The 11,220-nt window shown below is 40.5% G+C and overlaps 15 non-coding genes and 1 pseudogene across 15 annotated transcripts; all 16 read left to right on the forward strand.

Moving 5' to 3' along the window:
• Positions 1-3,248: 3,248 nt before the first annotated feature.
• LOC113336567 lies at positions 3,249-3,367 on the forward strand (annotated as a pseudogene).
• A 371-nt stretch (positions 3,368-3,738) lies between these two features.
• LOC113336542 lies at positions 3,739-3,857 on the forward strand. Its single transcript, XR_003353915.1, has one exon. It is a non-coding gene; the product is annotated as a 5S ribosomal RNA (ribosomal RNA).
• A 370-nt stretch (positions 3,858-4,227) lies between these two features.
• Positions 4,228-4,346, forward strand: LOC113336455. The gene has a single exon (XR_003353827.1). It is a non-coding gene; the product is annotated as a 5S ribosomal RNA (ribosomal RNA).
• A 370-nt stretch (positions 4,347-4,716) lies between these two features.
• LOC113336416 lies at positions 4,717-4,835 on the forward strand. Its single transcript, XR_003353788.1, has one exon. It is a non-coding gene; the product is annotated as a 5S ribosomal RNA (ribosomal RNA).
• Positions 4,836-5,204: 369 nt separating this feature from the next.
• LOC113336514 lies at positions 5,205-5,323 on the forward strand. The gene has a single exon (XR_003353887.1). It is a non-coding gene; the product is annotated as a 5S ribosomal RNA (ribosomal RNA).
• Positions 5,324-5,693: 370 nt separating this feature from the next.
• On the forward strand, positions 5,694-5,812 carry LOC113336513. The gene has a single exon (XR_003353886.1). It is a non-coding gene; the product is annotated as a 5S ribosomal RNA (ribosomal RNA).
• Positions 5,813-6,181: 369 nt separating this feature from the next.
• LOC113336420 lies at positions 6,182-6,300 on the forward strand. The gene has a single exon (XR_003353792.1). It is a non-coding gene; the product is annotated as a 5S ribosomal RNA (ribosomal RNA).
• Positions 6,301-6,670: 370 nt separating this feature from the next.
• LOC113336379 lies at positions 6,671-6,789 on the forward strand. The gene has a single exon (XR_003353753.1). It is a non-coding gene; the product is annotated as a 5S ribosomal RNA (ribosomal RNA).
• A 372-nt stretch (positions 6,790-7,161) lies between these two features.
• Positions 7,162-7,280, forward strand: LOC113336481. Its single transcript, XR_003353852.1, has one exon. It is a non-coding gene; the product is annotated as a 5S ribosomal RNA (ribosomal RNA).
• A 371-nt stretch (positions 7,281-7,651) lies between these two features.
• On the forward strand, positions 7,652-7,770 carry LOC113336515. The gene has a single exon (XR_003353889.1). It is a non-coding gene; the product is annotated as a 5S ribosomal RNA (ribosomal RNA).
• Positions 7,771-8,140: 370 nt separating this feature from the next.
• LOC113336474 lies at positions 8,141-8,259 on the forward strand. The gene has a single exon (XR_003353845.1). It is a non-coding gene; the product is annotated as a 5S ribosomal RNA (ribosomal RNA).
• Positions 8,260-8,629: 370 nt separating this feature from the next.
• On the forward strand, positions 8,630-8,748 carry LOC113336592. The gene has a single exon (XR_003353949.1). It is a non-coding gene; the product is annotated as a 5S ribosomal RNA (ribosomal RNA).
• A 370-nt stretch (positions 8,749-9,118) lies between these two features.
• Positions 9,119-9,237, forward strand: LOC113336593. Its single transcript, XR_003353950.1, has one exon. It is a non-coding gene; the product is annotated as a 5S ribosomal RNA (ribosomal RNA).
• Positions 9,238-9,609: 372 nt separating this feature from the next.
• LOC113336397 lies at positions 9,610-9,728 on the forward strand. Its single transcript, XR_003353770.1, has one exon. It is a non-coding gene; the product is annotated as a 5S ribosomal RNA (ribosomal RNA).
• A 370-nt stretch (positions 9,729-10,098) lies between these two features.
• LOC113336469 lies at positions 10,099-10,217 on the forward strand. The gene has a single exon (XR_003353840.1). It is a non-coding gene; the product is annotated as a 5S ribosomal RNA (ribosomal RNA).
• A 367-nt stretch (positions 10,218-10,584) lies between these two features.
• LOC113336594 lies at positions 10,585-10,703 on the forward strand. The gene has a single exon (XR_003353951.1). It is a non-coding gene; the product is annotated as a 5S ribosomal RNA (ribosomal RNA).
• The last annotated feature ends 517 nt before the right edge of the window (positions 10,704-11,220 follow it).

An 11,220-nucleotide genomic window follows, 5' to 3' on the forward strand; every position in this document is an offset into this window, starting at 1 on the left:
CAACTCGTCCACTAGGGACACTTAGTGGTTTAAAAGGCTTAGTGCATACGCTAAATGCATTCGAGAGACCAGCGACAGTGGTATAGTTAGGATTTCCTTAGTTTTGTTTTACTTGAGGACAAGTAAAATTCAGGTTTGGGGGTATTTGATGAGTGCCAAATATTGTATATATTTATCCCTTTTTGTTGGCATTTTAACTCATCTCTTGTGCATTAATTCTACATTTTATCCCATATTCTGTATTTTCATTGTTTTCAAGAATAAATATTTTTATTAATTAATTTTGCATTTTTAGGTAATAAATAAAGTTCGGATGAGTCGCGGAGCGAAAAGAGCGGAAAAGCAGTGAAAAGCCGGGAGAAATTACGCAAGGAAGCCGCGAAGAATGGTGCGCACAACCTCATTTTCTACACACAAAAGCGCCTCCGTTCTCAGCCGTCAGATCAGTTCTCAGAAGCATCCGATGGTCGCTCCTTCATAGAGCATCAAAATCTGAAGTCTTTGCCAAGCACCACAGCGCTGAAATTCCAAGCCTTCGGATTAGATGGTAGTTGAATCCAACGGTCGCTCCCTTGCTGTTCATCAACGTTTGATATCTCCGCCTTACACTACAGCACCTAACTCCATCTTGAGCCGTCAGTTTCGTTGTATTTTTGCATCCAACGGTCGCTCACGATCTGTCTCAATTTCTCCGTTAGATCCGTTTCAGAATTTATCATCCTACGCCTTTCATCACCAAACATCAAGGTTCGATGATCCCGCTCAACACTCAAACACCTAAGTCTATATCCCACAAACCAAACAACCCCTAGCCAGAAACTAATCGAGCTCACCCCGTCTGCAACCACCATACCCTGCCGCACCACCATCACCACCACCTTCTTCCCTGTCGTCACCACCCCTCCTGCAACAGCCACCAAACCACCAACTCTCCACAACAACCACAACCCATCACTACTATCATCACCCCCCATCACCTATTTATCTATTTCAACAACTCCACCATCCTCATCACTGTTAGGATTGGATTTGGTGAACTAGGTTGATAGATGAAGCAATTGGCGCGTGGGAATGGAGCAGGAGAGTCAGAGGAAGAATGGGTCGACGCATGGGAGTGAAATTGTGCAGTAAAATTAGGTAATTTGAAAAACCTAATTTCACTGATTTTGGGGAGAAATTGGGGAAAACCCTAATTGGGTGATGGGGTATAAATTGATGTTGTGTGAAGTGTGTAGAGGACACTGTATACCTCTCTGGACTAGCCAGTAGAGAATTTGAGACAAATTTTTATGAACTTAAAATTTCAGTGCTTGTCAGTTAACAGTTGAGTATTGCATATGTTTTAGTTATCTGATATGTTGCTGATTGTGTCTAATTTATATCATATGATGAATGTGAATGTTTTATACATGGTTAGCATGAGCTAATCAGTTTCAGGCCAAGGCTCAGTGAAGCCTTGTGCACTGTCAAGTGTAAATGAGCTAGGATAGTTCTTCCCTGTATGTTTTGATTGTGCAAATGAGAGATTCCAATGCTCATAGAGCCTGTGATTGGCTGTACTGTCAAAAGACAGCCAATGCTAGGGGTAGACTAGTGAGCAAGTTGGTGTTCTTCCATTTCTAGTTGTATGCTTAGGAATGAACATAACCTAGACCATGTCATTTGATTAGGACACAAGGTGGATCATAAGCCTTGGCTTACCCACCAATTCCCTCTCAGTAATTTACATTTTCAGTTCTAAGTTTGCTTCCTGATCAGTCATTTTCTTCAGTTAATTTTCTTGCTTTTTATTTTCTTGCACTTTGTAGCCTACTGTGCACTGAAGTCAGTGCACAATCCTGCCTCTTGCCCTTGGCTTCCAAGCCTTGGTTCCTTGTCTGTTATCTTTCCCTGCTGTGGTTCTTAGCCTGTTTCTCTATTGCTTTACCTTGCATTCTTGTCTGTATGCCTGAAACCTTGCCTGCCCTTAGCTCACTACACACCTTAGCTAGGAAAACTTCTTATATGCTCCTCTCCCTGTGGACAAACCCCCACTCATCACTATATTATAAATTTTGACCTTGTATACTTGCAAGTGTATTGTGTGTGTCTTGTTAACCACAACAGTCTTGTTGTGCTATAATGTTGTGGATAAATTATCTTGTGCACTTTACATTTTGCTCTCACAGTGCATGTCATGTATGCATTGTAGTTAGAACACCACTGTGTGATTGTGTTGCAGCTCATGCCTTAGTGATCATTGCCAATTCTCTGACTAATTGTGCTTTAGCTAGACAATTAGTGCCTAGGATTGATATTTTAGCTGTGATAAGGATATCCCTTAGGATTGTTTACTCACCTAAGTAATTGATCTGTGGTTAGTTGTTTTGTGAGAAGGGCAGCTAATACTAGGATTAGATAGTTATCTTAGTGATACTAAACCTTCCTCCTGAAACCACCCTTTGATGAGCAGCATGCATAGAACCTCCACTGCCATCTAGTTAGTCAGTTGAGCCTAGAAGCTCACTGATATCTATACAAGGGACAAGAACATCATTGGGATTGAATTGACTTAGTATAGGTTAAGCGGTGGATTCGACTTCCCCAGCACCTTATCTATCTGCTTGTAGGTTACTCTTTGCTTCCGCTTCTGTTATTTCAGTCACTATCATCATCTAGCCGAATCGGCAAACAAAACCCCCTATTTGTGTTACTTCTTGTTCTGAAATCAGTTGTAGTTAAAACCATAGATTCAACTACACACACCAAGTCCCTGAGGACAAACCCCTTCTTACTCCACCTATCTACAACAACCCTGTATACTTGCAGGTGCAGTTGTAGGTTCTTTTAAAACCACACCAATGGGTGACCTCTTGGGAAGTCCTCGTGTTGATTGCCTTTTTTATTTATTTTTACTTTTTTTTTTCGCCGGTTATTCTTATGAAGGCTAGTGACTAGTTAGAAAGCGGGTTGCACGAGATAAGATGGATTTTTTATCTCGTGATATATGGGAGGGCGTCTGCCCTAATTGGGTGAAAATCCAAAAACCATGCATTTATTTGGATATTTTAATATTTTTTAACTAAAAAACTATTAAAACGAGATTAGTAGTTCAAAATAACCGTGTCAAGCGTTCTCCTCGTCATAAGGTTTCCAGCGAGTCATCACTTGCCCGGATCGGACTTGCCACGAGGAAGTAACGGGCGTTATATGGATCGAGCCAATACATTGGAGACGTGTTAAGTAGTAAAATTGGTGAGAAACTTTCAGCAATCGATCATACCAGCACTAATGCACCAAAGCCCATCAGAACTCTGCAGTTAAGCGTGCTTGGGCGAGAGTAGTACTAAGATGGGTGAGCAGTTGGGAAGTCCTCATGTTGATTGCCTTTTTTATTTATTTTTACTTTTTTTTTTCGCCGGTTATTCTTATGAAGGCTAGTGACTAGTTAGAAAGCGGGTTGCACGAGATAAGATGGATTTTTTATCTCGTGATATATGGGAGGGCGTCTGCCCTAATTGGGTGAAAATCCAAAAACCGTGCATTTATTTGGATATTTTAATATTTTTTAACTAAAAAACTATTAAAACGAGATTAGTAGTTCAAAGTAACCGTGTCAAGCGTTCTCCTCGTCATAAGGTTTCCAGCGAGTCATCACTTGCCCGGATCGGACTTGCCACGAGGAAGTAACGGGCGTTAGATGGATCGAGCCAATACATTGGAGACGTGTTAAGTAGTAAAATTGGTGAGAAACTTTCAGCAATCGATCATACCCGCACTAATGCACTAGAACCCATCAGAACTTTGCAGTTAAGCATGCTTGGGCGAGAGTAGTACTAAGATGGGTGACCAATTGGGAAGTCCTCGTGTTGATTGCCTTTTTTATTTATTTTTACTTATTTTTTCGCCGGTTATTCTTATGAAGGCTAGTGACTGGTTAGAAAGCGGGTTGCACGAGATAAGATGGATTTTTTATCTCGTGATATATGGGAGGGCGTCTGCCCTAATTGGGTGAAAATCCAAAAACCGTGCATTTATTTGGATATTTTAATATTTTTTAACTAAAAAACTATTAAAACGAGATTAGTAGTTCAAAATAACCGCGTCAAGCGTTATCCTCGTCATAAGGTTTCCAGCGAGTCATCACTTGCCCGGATCGGACTTGCCACTAGGAAGTAACGGGCGTTAGATGGATCGAGCCAATACATTGGACACGTGTTAAGTAGTAAAATTGATGAGAAACTTTCAGCAATCGATCATACCAGCACTAATGCACCAGAACCCATCAGAACTCTGCAGTTAAGCGTGCTTGGGCGAGAGTAGTACTAATATGGGTGACCTCTTGGGAAGTCCTTGTGTTGATTGCCTTTTTTATTTATTTTTACATTTTTTTTCGCCGGTTATTCTTATGAAGTCTAGTGACTAGTTAGAAAGCGGGTTGCACGAGATAAGATGGATTTTTTATCTCGTGATATATGGGAGGGCGTCTGCCCTAATTGGGTGAAAATCCAAAAACCGTGCATTTATTTGGATATTTTAATATTTTTTAACTAAAAAACTATTAAAACGAGATTAGTAGTTCAAAATAACCGTGTCAAGCGTTCTCCTCGTCATAAGGTTTCCAGCGAGTCATCACTTGCCCGGATCGGACTTGCCACGAGGAAGTAACGGGCGTTAGATGGATCGAGCCAATACATTGGAGACGTGTTAAGTAGTAAAATTGGTGAGAAACTTTTAACAATCGATCATACCAGCACTAATGCACCAGAACCCATCAGAACTCTGCAGTTAAGCGTGCTTGGGCGAGAGTAGTACTAAGATGGGTGACCTCTTGGGAAGTCCTCGTGTTGATTGCCTTTTTTATTTATTTTTATTTTTTTTTTGCCGGTTATTCTTATGAAGGCTAGTTACTAGTTAGAAAGCGGGTTGCACGAGATAAGATGGATTTTTTATCTCGTGATATATGGGTGGGCGTCTGCCCTAATTGGGTGAAAATCCAAAAACCGTGCATTTATTTGGATATTTTAATATTTTTTAACTAAAAAACTATTAAAACGAGATTAGTAGTTCAAAATAACCGCGTCAAGCGTTCTCCTCGTCATAAGGTTTCCAGCGAGTCATCACTTGCCCGGATCGGACTTGCCACGAGGAAGTAACGGGCGTTAGATGGATCGAGCCAATACATTAGAGACGTGTTAAGTAGTAAAATTGGTGAGAAACTTTCAGCAATTGCTCATACCAGCACTAATGCACCAGAACCCATCAGAACTCTGCAGTTAAGCATGCTTGGGCGAGAGTAGTACTAAGATGGGTGACCTCTTGGGAAGTCCTCGTGTTGATTGCCTTTTTTATTTATTTTTACTTTTTTTTTCGCCGGTTATTCTTATGAAGGATAGTGACTAGTTAGAAAGCGGGTTGCACGAGATAAGATTGATTTTTTATCTCGTGATATATGGGAGGGCGTCTGCCCTAATTGGGTGAAAATCCAAAAACCGTGCATTTATTTGGATATTTTAATATTTTTTAACTAAAAAACTATTAAAACGAGATTAGTAGTTCAAAATAACCGTGTCAAGAGTTCTCCTCGTCATAAGGTTTCCAGCGAGTCATCACTTGACCGGATCGGACTTGCCACGAGGAAGTAACGGGCGTTAGATGGATCGAGCCAATACATTGGAGACGTGTTATGTAGTAAAATTGGTGAGAAACTTTCAGCAATCGATCATACAAGCACTAATGCACCAGAACCCATCAGAACTCTGCAGTTAAGCGTGCTTGGGCGAGAGTAGTACTAAGATGGGTGACCTCTTGGGAAGTGCTCGTGTTGATTGCCTTTTTTATTTATTTTTACTTTTTTTTCGCCGGTTATTCTTATGAAGGCTAGTGACTAGTTAGAAAGCGGGTTGCACGAGATAAGATGGATTTTTTATCTCCTGATATATGGGAGGGCGTCTGCCCTAATTGGGTGAAAATCCAAAAACCGTGCATTTATTTGGATATTTTAATATTTTTTAACTAAAAAACTATTAAAACGAGATTAGTAGTTCAAAATAACCGCGTCAAGCGTTCTCCTCGTCAGAAGGTTTCCAGCGAGTCATCACTTGCCCGGATCGGACTTGCCACGAGGAAGTAACGGGCGTTAGATGGATCGAGCCAACACATTGGAGACGTGTTAAGTAGTAAAATTGGTGAGAAACTTTCAGCAATCGATCATACCAGCACTAATGCACCAGAACCCATCAGAACTCTGCAGTTAAGCGTGCTTGGGCGAGAGTAGTACTAAGATGGGTGACCTCTTGGGAAGTCTTCGTGTTGATTGCCTTTTTTATTTATTTTTACTTTTTTTTTCGCCGGTTATTCTTATGAAGGCTAGTGACTAGTTAGAAAGCGGGTTGCACGAGATAAGATGGATTTTTTATCTCGTGATATATGGGAGGGCGTCTGCCCTAATTGGGTGAAAATCCAAAAACCGTGCATTTATTTGGATATTTTAATATTTTTTAACTAAAAAACTATTAAAACGAGATTAGTAGTTCAAAATAACCGCGTCAAGCGTTCTCCTCGTCATAAGGTTTCCAGCGAGTCATCACTTGCCCGGATCGGACTTGCCACGAGGAAGTAACGGGCGTTAGATGGATCGAGCCAATACATTGGAGACGTGTTAAGTAGTAAAATTGGTGAGAAACTTTCAGCAATCGATCATACCAGCACTAATGCACCAGAACCCATCAGAACTCTGCAGTTAAACGTGCTTGGGCGAGAGTAGTACTAAGATGGGTGACCTCTTGGGAAGTCCTCGTGTTGATTGCCTTTTTTTATTTATTTTTACTTTTTTTTTTCGCCGGTTATTCTTATGAAGGCTAGTGACTAGTTAGAAAGCGGGTTGCACGAGATAAGATGGATTTTTTATCTCGTGATATATGGGAGGGCGTCTGCCCTAATTGGGTGAAAATCCAAAAACCGTGCATTTATTTGGATATTTTAATATTTTTTAACTAAAAAACTATTAAAACGAGATTAGTAGTTCAAAATAACCGCGTCAAGCGTTCTCCTCGTCATAAGGTTTCCAGCGAGTCATCACTTGCCCGGATCGGACTTGCCACGAGGAAGTAACGGGCGTTAGATGGATCGAGCCAATACATTGGAGACGTGTTAAGTAGTAAAATTGGTGAGAAACTTTCAGCAATCGATCATACCAGCACTAATGCACCAGAACCCATCAGAACTCTGCAGTTAAGCGTGCTTGGGAGAGAGTAGTACTAAGATGGGTGACCTCTTGGGAAGTCCTCGTGTTGATTGCCTTTTTTTATATATTTTTACTTTTTTTTTCGCCGGTTATTCTTATGAAGGCTAGTGACTAGTTAGAAAGCGGGTTGCACGAGATAAGATGGATTTTTTATCTCGTGATATATGGGAGGGCGTCTGCCCTAATTGGGTGAAAATCCAAAAACCGTGCATTTATTTGGATATTTTAATATTTTTTAACTAAAAAACTATTAAAACGAGATTAGTAGTTCAAAATAACCGCGTCAAGCGTTCTCCTCGTCATAAGGTTTCCAGCGAGTCATCACTTGCCCGGATCGGACTTGCCACGAGGAAGTAACGGGCGTTAGATGGATCGAGCCAATACATTAGAGACGTGTTAAGTAGTAAAATTGGTGAGAAACTTTCAGCAATTGCTCATACCAGCACTAATGCACCAGAACCCATCAGAACTCTGCAGTTAAGCATGCTTGGGCGAGAGTAGTACTAAGATGGGTGACCTCTTGGGAAGTCCTCGTGTTGATTGCCTTTTTTATTTATTTTTACTTTTTTTTTCGCCGGTTATTCTTATGAAGGCTAGTGACTAGTTAGAAAGCGGGTTGCACGAGATAAGATGGATTTTTTATCTCGTGATATATGGGAGGGCGTCTGCCCTAATTGGGTGAAAATCCAAAAACCGTGCATTTATTTGGATATTTTAATATTTTTTAACTAAAAAACTATTAAAACGAGATTAGTAGTTCAAAATAACCGCGTCAAGCGTTCTCCTCGTCATAAGGTTTCCAGCGAGTCATCACTTGCCCGGATCGGACTTGCCACGAGGAAGTAACGGGCGTTAGATGGATCGAGCCAATACATTGGAGACGTGTTAAGTAGTAAAATTGGTGAGAAACTTTTAGCAATTGATCATACTAGCACTAATGCACCAGAACCCATCAGAACTCTGCAGTTAAGCGTGCTTGGGCGAGAGTAGTACTAAGATGGGTGACCTCTTGGGAAGTCCTTGTGTTGATTGCCTTTTTTATATATTTTTACTTTTTTTTTCGCCGGTTATTCTTATGAAGGCTAGTGACTAGTTAGAAAGCGGGTTGCACGAGATAAGATGGATTTTTTATCTCGTGATATATGGGAGGGCGTCTGCCCTAATTGGGTGAAAATCCAAAAACCGTGCATTTATTTGGATATTTTAATATTTTTTAACTAAAAAACTATTAAAACGAGATTAGTAGTTCAAAATAACCGCGTCAAGCGTTCTCCTCGTCATAAGGTTTCCAGCGAGTCATCACTTGCCCGGATCGGACTTGCCACGAGGAAGTAACGGGCGTTAGATGGATCGAGCCAATACATTGGAGACGTGTTAAGTAGTAAAATTGGTGAGAAACTTTTAGCAATCGATCATACCAGCACTAATGCACCAGAACCCATCAGAACTCTGCAGTTAAGCGTGCTTGGGCGAGAGTAGTACTAAGATGGGTGACCTCTTGGGAAGTCCTCGTGTTGATTGCCTTTTTTATATATTTTTACTTTTTTTTTCGCCCATTATTCTTATGAAGGCTAGTGACTAGTTAGAAAGCGGGTTGCACGAGATAAGATGGATTTTTTATCTCGTGATATATGGGAGGGCGTCTGCCCTAATTGGGTGAAAATCCAAAAACCGTGCATTTATTTGGATATTTTAATATTTTTTAACTAAAAAACTATTAAAACGAGATTAGTAGTTCAAAATAACCGCGTCAAGCGTTCTCCTCGTCATAAGGTTTCCAGCGAGTCATCACTTGCCCGGATCGGACTTGCCACGAGGAAGTAACGGGCGTTAGATGGATCTAGCCAATACATTGGAGACGTGTTAAGTAGTAAAATTGGTGAGAAACTTTCAGCAATCGATCATACCAGCACTAATGCACCAGAACCCATCAGAACTCTGCAGTTAAGCGTGCTTGGGCGAGAGTAGTACTAAGATGGGTGACCTCTTGGGAAGTCCTCGTGTTGATTGCCTTTTTTTATTTATTTTTTACTTTTTTTTTCGCCGGTTATTCTTATGAAGGCTAGTGACTAGTTAGAAAGCGGGTTGCACGAGATAAGATGGATTTTTTATCTCGTGATATATGGGAGGGCGTCTGCCCTAATTGGGTGAAAATCCAAAAACCGTGCATTTATTTGGATATTTTAATATTTTTTAACTAAAAAACTATTAAAACGAGATTAGTAGTTCAAAATAACCGCGTCAAGCGTTCTCCTCGTCATAAGGTTTCCAGCGAGTCATCACTTGCCCGGATCGGACTTGCCACGAGGAAGTAACGGGCGTTAGATGGATCGAGCCAATACATTGGAGACGTGTTAAGTAGTAAAATTGGTGAGAAACTTTCAGCAATCGATCATACCAGCACTAATGCACCAGAACCCATCAGAACTCTGCAGTTAAGCGTGCTTGGGCGAGAGTAGTACTAAGATGGGTAACCTCTTGGGAAGTCCTCGTGTTGATTGCCTTTTTTATTTATTTTTACTTTTTTTTTCGCCGGTTATTCTTATGAAGGCTAGTGACTAGTTAGAAAGCGGGTTGCACGAGATAAGATGGATTTTTTATCTCGTGATATATGGGAGGGCGTCTGCCCTAATTGGGTGAAAATCCAAAAACCGTGCATTTATTTGGATATTTTAATATTTTTTAACTAAAAAACTATTAAAACGAGATTAGTAGTTCAAAATAACCGCGTCAAGCGTTCTCCTCGTCATAAGGTTTCCAGCGAGTCATCACTTGCCCGGATCGGACTTGCCACGAGGAAGTAACGGGCGTTAGATGGATCGAGCCAATACATTGGAGACGTGTTATGTAGTAAAATTGGTGAGAAACTTTCAGCAATCGATCATACCAGCACTAATGCACCAAAACCCATCAGAACTCTGCAGTTAAGCGTGCTTGGGCGAGAGTAGTACTAAGATGGGTGACCTCTTGGGAAGTCCTCGTGTTGATTGCCTTTTTTATTTATTTTTACTTTTTTTCGCCGGTTATTCTTATGAAGGCTAGTGGCTAGTTAGAAAGCGGGTTGCACGAGATAAGATGGATTTTTTATCTCGTGATATATGGGAGGGCGTCTGCCCTAATTGGGTGAAAATCCAAAAACCGTGCATTTATTTGGATATTTTAATATTTTTAACTAAAAAACTATTAAAACGAGATTAGTAGTTCAAAATAACCGCGTCAAGCGTTCTCCTCGTCATAAGGTTTCCAGCGAGTCATCACTTGCCCGGATCGGACTTGCCACGAGGAAGTAACGGGCGTTAGATGGATCGAGCCAATACATTGGAGACGTGTTATGTAGTAAAATTGGTGAGAAACTTTGAGCAATCGATCATACCAGCACTAATGCACCAGAACCCATCAGAACTCTGCAGTTAAGCGTGCTTGGGCGAGAGTAGTACTAAGATGGGTGACCTCTTGGGAAGTCCTCGTGTTGATTGCCTTTTTTATTTATTTTTACTTTTTTTTTCGCCGGTTATTCTTATGAAGGCTAGTGACTAGTTAGAAAGCGGGTTGCACGAGATAAGATGGATTTTTTATCTCGTGATATATGGGAGGGCGTCTGCCCTAATTGGGTGAAAATCCAAAAACCGTGCATTTATTTGGATATTTTAATATTTTTTAACTAAAAAACTATTAAAACGAGATTAGTAGTTCAAAATAACCGCGTCAAGCGTTCTCCTCGTCATAAGGTTTCCAGCGAGTCATCACTTGCCCGGATCGGACTTGCCACGAGGAAGACTTTGGTTTTGATGGGAAAAAGAAAAATTTTGGTTTTTTAGGGAAACATTTTGGTTTTTTAGGGAAAAAACTTTTCGGGAGACATTTGGCTTTGATGGGAAAAAGAAAAATTTTGGTTTTTTAGGGAAACATTTGGAAAACTTTGGTTTTGATGGGAGAAATTTTTGGTTTTTGAAATTGGGAGCAAAAGAATTTTTTTTTTTTTTTTTTTTTTTTTT

The sequence above is a fragment of the Papaver somniferum genome, unplaced genomic scaffold (assembly GCF_003573695.1).
Source record: "Papaver somniferum cultivar HN1 unplaced genomic scaffold, ASM357369v1 unplaced-scaffold_152, whole genome shotgun sequence".
NCBI classification, from domain to species: Eukaryota; Viridiplantae; Streptophyta; class Magnoliopsida; order Ranunculales; family Papaveraceae; genus Papaver; species Papaver somniferum.